The sequence below is a fragment of the Mugil cephalus genome, chromosome 1 (assembly GCF_022458985.1).
Source record: "Mugil cephalus isolate CIBA_MC_2020 chromosome 1, CIBA_Mcephalus_1.1, whole genome shotgun sequence".
Lineage (NCBI taxonomy): Eukaryota > Metazoa > Chordata > Actinopteri > Mugiliformes > Mugilidae > Mugil > Mugil cephalus.
The window spans coordinates 28,078,969-28,086,310 of record NC_061770.1 but is presented as its reverse complement, the minus strand read 5'-3'; positions in this window follow the sequence as shown (position 1 = coordinate 28,086,310).

Genomic DNA, 7,342 nt, shown 5'->3' with positions numbered 1-7,342 from the left:
AACACGTTAGCATGAACATTTAACCAGCCAGTCAAACACGTTAGCATGAACATTTAACCAGCCAGTCAAACACAAACACGTTAGCATGAACATTAAGTTATTTAACAGGTGACGTTAGAGTAACACATTTCTATAGCTTTTAGCTAGCTAGCTAATTAGCTCAGGAATCTCTTTGATAAACGTTCTATCATCATCCTCTTTACTGTGTCGTCCTTTTTGTTGGATGGTAAATAGTCTTATATAGTGTAGCTGAATGGATCATTTCGTTGCTAATAAAGAACATCGTCCTTTGAGGATGTTTTCATGAAATTCTTTTATTTTTATCCAGTTTTTGTGGTGAAATAACTTTTAAATCAACATCTGATTCATCAATGTGAACGTTTATTGTAACAACAGAATAAATGATCTGGAAACCAAGGCTCTGTGTGATGTGTGATGTGTGATGTACATGTGTGTGTTTTAGAGGAACTCATTTTTACTTCTCTGGCTGGTTGAGGACGTTCTGTCTCTACCTGTAGAGTCTCTGAAGGTACCAGGTCCTTTAATAAATGTAGTTATGACGGAGTCCAGAGGGAGAATCTGACTCTACAGAAAATACTGATGCAGTCAAATCTATTTTATCATTTATTATTTATATTATGTGTGAACATTTTTACCATGAAAATGGATTTAAACATTTGACTAAAGAGAAAAGTTCCTGCAGAAATTAAAGCCACAGGATGTAAAACAGACACAATGATCACACAATGGAAAAAATATGCAAATACCTGAAGAGGAAATAAAGTTAAACTAACTGGTCCTGGTTCTAGTTCTAGTTCTGGTTCTGGTTCTAGTTCTAGTTCTGGTTCTGGTTCTAGTTCTAGTTCTAGTTCTGGTCCTGGTTCTAGTTCTGGTTCTGGTTTCTTCCTGTTAAAGGGACTTTTCCTTCATGATGATCTGGACGTTTCAGGACAGTTTTGGTGTTTTGAGAAAGTTTGTCTTCATGTTGAGGACAGAGGAGCGTCTCCATCTCTCTGAGGTGTCTTCATGTTGAGGACAGAGGAGTGTCTCCATCTCTCTGAGGTGTCTTCATGTTGAGGACAGAGGAGTGTCTCCATCTCTCTGAGGTGTCTTCATGTTGAGGACAGAGGAGCGTCTCCGTCTCTGAGGTGTCTTCATGTTGAGGACAGAGGAGCGTCTCTGTCTCTCTGAGGTGTCTTCATGTTGAGGACAGAGGAGCGTCTCCGTCTCTGAGGTGTCTTCATGTTGAGGACAGAGGAGCGTCTCCGTCTCTCTGAGGTGTCTTCATGTTGAGGACAGAGGAGCGTCTCCATCTCTCTGAGGTGTCTTCATGTTGAGGACAGAGGAGTGTCTCCATCTCTCTGAGGTGTCTTCATGTTGAGGACAGAGGAGCGTCTCCGTCTCTGAGGTGTCTTCATGTTGAGGACAGAGGAGCGTCTCTGTCTCTCTGAGGTGTCTTCATGTTGAGGACAGAGGAGTGTCTCCATCTCTCTGAGGTGTCTTCATGTTGAGGACAGAGGAGCGTCTCCGTCTCTGAGGTGTCTTCATGTTGAGGACAGAGGAGCGTCTCCGTCTCTCTGAGGTGTCTTCATGTTGAGGACAGAGGAGCGTCTCTGTCTCTCTGAGGTGTCTTCATGTTGAGGACAGAGGAGCGTCTCCGTCTCTCTGAGGTGTCTTCATGTTGAGGACAGAGGAGCGTCTCTGTCTCTCTGAGGTGTCTTCATGTTGAGGACAGAGGAGCGTCTCCGTCTCTCTGAATTGTCTTCATGTTGAGGACAGAGGAGTGTCTCCGTCTCTCTGTTTTCATGTTGAGGACAGAGGAGCGTCTCCGTCTCTCTGAGGTGTCTTCATGGTGAGGACAGAGGAGCGTCTCCATCTCTCTGAGGTGTCTTTATGTTGAGGACAGAGGAGCGTCTCCGTCTCTCTGAGGTGTCTTCATGTTGAGGACAGAGGAGCGTCTCCGTCTCTCTGAGGTGTCATGTTGAGGACAGAGGAGCGTCTCTGTCTCTCTGAGGTGTCTTCATGTTGAGGACAGAGGAGCGTCTCCGTCTCTCTGTCTTCATGTTGAGGACAAAGGAGCGTCTCCGTCTCTCTGAGGTGTCTTCATGTTGAGGACAGAGGAGCGTCTCCGTCTCTCTGAGGTGTCTTCATGGTGAGGACAGAGGAGCGTCTCCGTCTCTCTGAGGTGTCTTCATGTTGAGGACAGAGGAGCGTCTCCGTCTCTCTGAGGTGTCTTTATGTTGAGGACAGAGGAGCGTCTCTGTCTCTCTGAGGTGTCTTCATGTTGAGGACAGAGGAGCGTCTCCGTCTCTCTGAATTGTCTTCATGTTGAGGACAGAGGAGCGTCTCCGTCTCTCTGAATTGTCTTCATGTTGAGGACAGAAGAGCGTCTCCGTCTCTCTGAGGTGTCTTCATGTTGAGGACAGAGGAGCGTCTCCGTCTCTCTGAATTGTCTTCATGTTGAGGACAGAGGAGTGTCTCTGTCTCTCTGAGGTGTCTTCATGTTGAGGACAGAGGAGTGTCTCCGTCTCTCTGTTTTCATGTTGAGGACAGAGGAGTGTCTCCGTCTCTCTGAGGTGTCTTCATGTTGAGGACAGAGGAGTGTCTCCGTCTCTCTGTTTTCATGTTGAGGACAGAGGAGCGTCTCCGTCTCTCTGAGGTGTCTTCATGTTGAGGACAGAGGAGCGTCTCCATCTCTCTGAGGTGTCTTCATGTTGAGGACAGAGGAGCGTCTCCGTCTCTCTGAGGTGTCATGTTGAGGACAGAGGAGTGTCTCCATCTCTCTGAGGTGTCTTCATGTTGAGGACAGAGGAGCGTCTCCGTCTCTGAGGTGTCTTCATGTTGAGGACAGAGGAGCATCTCCGTCTCTCTGAGGTGTCTTCATGTTGAGGACAGAGGAGTGTCTCCATCTCTCTGAGGTGTCTTCATGTTGAGGACAGAGGAGCGTCTCCGTCTCTGAGGTGTCTTCATGTTGAGGACAGAGGAGCGTCTCCGTCTCTCTGAGGTGTCTTCATGTTGAGGACAGAGGAGCGTCTCCGTCTCTCTGAGGTGTCTTCATGTTGAGGACAGAGGAGCGTCTCCGTCTCTCTGAGGTGTCTTTATGTTGAGGACAGAGGAGCGTCTCCGTCTCTCTGAATTGTCTTCATGTTGAGGACAGAGGAGCGTCTCCGTCTCTCTGAATTGTCTTCATGTTGAGGACAGAGGAGTGTCTCCGTCTCTCTGTTTTCATGTTGAGGACAGAGGAGCGTCTCCGTCTCTCTGAGGTGTCTTCATGGTGAGGACAGAGGAGCGTCTCCGTCTCTGAGGTGTCTTCATGTTGAGGACAGAGGAGTGTCTCCGTCTCTCTGTTTTCATGTTGAGGACAGAGGAGCGTCTCCGTCTCTCTGAGGTGTCTTCATGGTGAGGACAGAGGAGCGTCTCCATCTCTCTGAGGTGTCTTTATGTTGAGGACAGAGGAGCGTCTCCGTCTCTCTGAGGTGTCTTCATGTTGAGGACAGAGGAGCGTCTCCGTCTACTCTGAGGTGTCATGTTGAGGACAGAGGAGCGTCTCTGTCTCTCTGAGGTGTCTTCATGTTGAGGACAGAGGAGCGTCTCTGTCTCTCTGAGGTGTCTTCATGTTGAGGACAGAGGAGCGTCTCCGTCTCTCTGTCTTCATGTTGAGGACAAAGGAGCGTCTCCGTCTCTCTGAGGTGTCTTCATGTTGAGGACAGAGGAGCGTCTCCGTCTCTCTGAGGTGTCATGTTGAGGACAGAGGAGCGTCTCCGTCTCTCTGAGGTGTCTTCATGTTGAGGACAGAGGAGCGTCTCCGTCTCTCTGAGGTGTCATGTTGAGGACAGAGGAGTGTCTCCATCTCTCTGAGGTGTCTTCATGTTGAGGACAGAGGAGCGTCTCCGTCTCTGAGGTGTCTTCATGTTGAGGACAGAGGAGCGTCTCCGTCTCTGAGGTGTCTTCATGTTGAGGACAGAGGAGCGTCTCCGTCTCTCTGAGGTGTCTTCATGTTGAGGACAGAGGAGTGTCTCCATCTCTCTGATGTGTCTTCATGTTGAGGACAGAGGAGCGCCTCCGTCTCTGAGGTGTCTTCATGTTGAGGACAGAGGAGCGTCTCCGTCTCTCTGAGGTGTCTTCATGTTGAGGACAGAGGAGCGTCTCCGTCTCTCTGAGGTGTCTTTATGTTGAGGACAGAGGAGCGTCTCCGTCTCTCTGAATTGTCTTCATGTTGAGGACAGAGGAGCGTCTCCGTCTCTCTGAATTGTCTTCATGTTGAGGACAGAGGAGTGTCTCCGTCTCTCTGTTTTCATGTTGAGGACAGAGGAGCGTCTCCGTCTCTCTGAGGTGTCTTCATGGTGAGGACAGAGGAGCGTCTCCATCTCTCTGAGGTGTCTTCATGTTGAGGACAGAGGAGCGTCTCCGTCTCTCTGAATTGTCTTCATGTTGAGGACAGAGGAGTGTCTCCATCTCTCTGAGGTGTCTTCATGTTGAGGACAGAGGAGCGTCTCCGTCTCTGAGGTGTCTTCATGTTGAGGACAGAGGAGTGTCTCCGTCTCTCTGTTTTCATGTTGAGGACAGAGGAGCGTCTCCGTCTCTCTGAGGTGTCTTCATGGTGAGGACAGAGGAGCGTCTCCATCTCTCTGAGGTGTCTTCATGTTGAGGACAGAGGAGCGTCTCCGTCTCTCTGAGGTGTCTTCATGTTGAGGACAGAGGAGCGTCTCTGTCTCTCTGAGGTGTCTTCATGTTGAGGACAGAGGAGCGTCTCCGTCTCTCTGTCTTCATGTTGAGGACAAAGGAGCGTCTCCGTCTCTCTGAGGTGTCTTCATGTTGAGGACAGAGGAGCGTCTCCGTCTCTCTGAGGTGTCTTCATGGTGAGGACAGAGGAGCGTCTCCGTCTCTCTGAGGTGTCTTCATGTTGAGGACAGAGGAGCGTCTCCGTCTCTCTGAGGTGTCTTTATGTTGAGGACAGAGGAGCGTCTCTGTCTCTCTGAGGTGTCATGTTGAGGACAGAGGAGCGTCTCTGTCTCTCTGAGGTGTCTTCATGTTGAGGACAGAGGAGCGTCTCTGTCTCTCTGAGGTGTCTTCATGTTGAGGACAGAGGAGCGTCTCCGTCTCTCTGTCTTCATGTTGAGGACAGAGGAGCGTCTCCGTCTCTCTGAGGTGTCATGTTGAGGACAGAGGAGCGTCTCCGTCTCTCTGAGGTGTCTTCACGTTGAGGACAGAGGAGTGTCTCCGTCTCTCTGAGGTGTCTTCATGTTGAGGACAGAGGAGTGTCTCTGTCTCTCTGAGGTGTCTTCATGTTGAGGACAGAGGAGCGTCTCCGTCTCTCTGAATTGTCTTCATGTTGAGGACAGAGGAGCGTCTCCGTCTCTCTGAATTGTCTTCATGTTGAGGACAGAGGAGCGTCTCCGTCTCTCTGAGGTGTCTTCATGTTGAGGACAGAGGAGTGTCTCCGTCTCTCTGTTTTCATGTTGAGGACAGAGGAGCGTCTCCGTCTCTCTGAGGTGTCTTCATGTTGAGGACAGAGGAGCGTCTCCGTCTCTCTGAGGTGTCATGTTGAGGACAGAGGAGCGTCTCTGTCTCTCTGAGGTGTCTTCATGTTGAGGACAGAGGAGCGTCTCCGTCTCTCTGAGGTGTCATGTTGAGGACAGAGGAGCGTCTCTGTCTCTCTGAGGTGTCTTCATGTTGAGGACAGAGGAGCGTCTCTGTCTCTCTGAGGTGTCTTCATGTTGAGGACAGAGGAGCGTCTCCGTCTCTCTGTCTTCATGTTGAGGACAAAGGAGCGTCTCCGTCTCTCTGAGGTGTCTTCATGTTGAGGACAGAGGAGCGTCTCCGTCTCTCTGAGGTGTCATGTTGAGGACAGAGGAGCGTCTCCGTCTCTCTGAGGTGTCTTCACGTTGAGGACAGAGGAGTGTCTCCGTCTCTCTGAGGTGTCTTCACGTTGAGGACAGAGGAGTGTCTCTGTCTCTCTGAGGTGTCTTTATGTTGAGGACAGAGGAGCGTCTCTGTCTCTCTGAGGTGTCTTCATGTTGAGGACAGAGGAGCGTCTCCGTCTCTGAGGTGTCTTCATGTTGAGGACAGAGGAGTGTCTCCGTCTCTCTGAGGTGTCTTCATGTTGAGGACAGAGGAGCGTCTCCGTCTCTCTGAGGTGTCTTTATGTTGAGGACAGAGGAGCGTCTCCGTCTCTCTGAGGTGTCTTCATGTTGAGGACAGAGGAGCGTCTCCGTCTCTCTGAGGTGTCTTCATGTTGAGGACAGAGGAGCGTCTCTGTCTCTCTGAGGTGTCTTCATGTTGAGGACAGAGGAGCGTCTCCGTCTCTCTGAGGTTGTCTCTGGGGACATAAACAGAGTCTGAGTCTCTGAGTGTCCTCATGTCAACACCACAACTTTCTGGTTTCACTTTTGTCTCAGTCTCATGAAGCCAGCGTCTCTGGAAAGTCCCAACTCTTTACTTTCACTTCCTGTTCATCAGCCAATCAGAAGCAGAGCTGATGATGAGTCACCAGTTACCAAGGAGAACCTCTGGAAGATGATCAGGAGCAGAGAGGAGGAGGTAGACGCCCCCTACAGGACCTCACAGGAACACCTGCTCTGGTTTAGTTTATAACGTGTCAACATGACGTCATGGCCACGCCCCCACGGCTCAGCTAGAATAACCAGGACAGCCAATCAGAAACAGAGCTGATGATGAGTCACCAGTTACCAAGGAGAACCTCTGGAAGATGATCAGGAGAGTTTAGAGATGATTTACCTCCAGGAAACTGATACAGTACAAATACTATTATACAATACAAATACTATGATACAGTGCAAATACTCTGATACAGTACAAATACTGTGTTTGATTTTAAATACTGTGTTTGAATATAAATACTGTGTTTGAATATGAATGTTGTATTACAGTATAAATACTGTGTTTGATTTTAAATACTATATTAGAGTATAAATACTATGGTAGAATATAAATACTGTGTTTGAATATAAATGTTGTATTAGAGTATAAATACTGTGTTTAAATATAAATACTGTGTTAGAGTATAAATATTTGTTTCCTGTTACTGAACAGAAATCACCTTCAGGCTCCAGCAGCCAATCAGAAAACCCGCTGCTCATGACTCATCGGTTGCTAGGAGACGAGTGTCCCTGAACAACAGCTGCAGTAAAGACAAAGAGCAGCGACGCCCCCCAGTGGAGACAGGAGGAAGTCCCCAGAGTCAGGGACAGACATGTTGTTATTATTTTGTGTAGTTAAACTACAACTGCTGTAATTAATTTAATCCACTAATTAATTTTCCTCTTTATTATTAGACTTCAAATCAAAATGAGCCACGAACCAAAAGCTGCAGTCTGTAGGT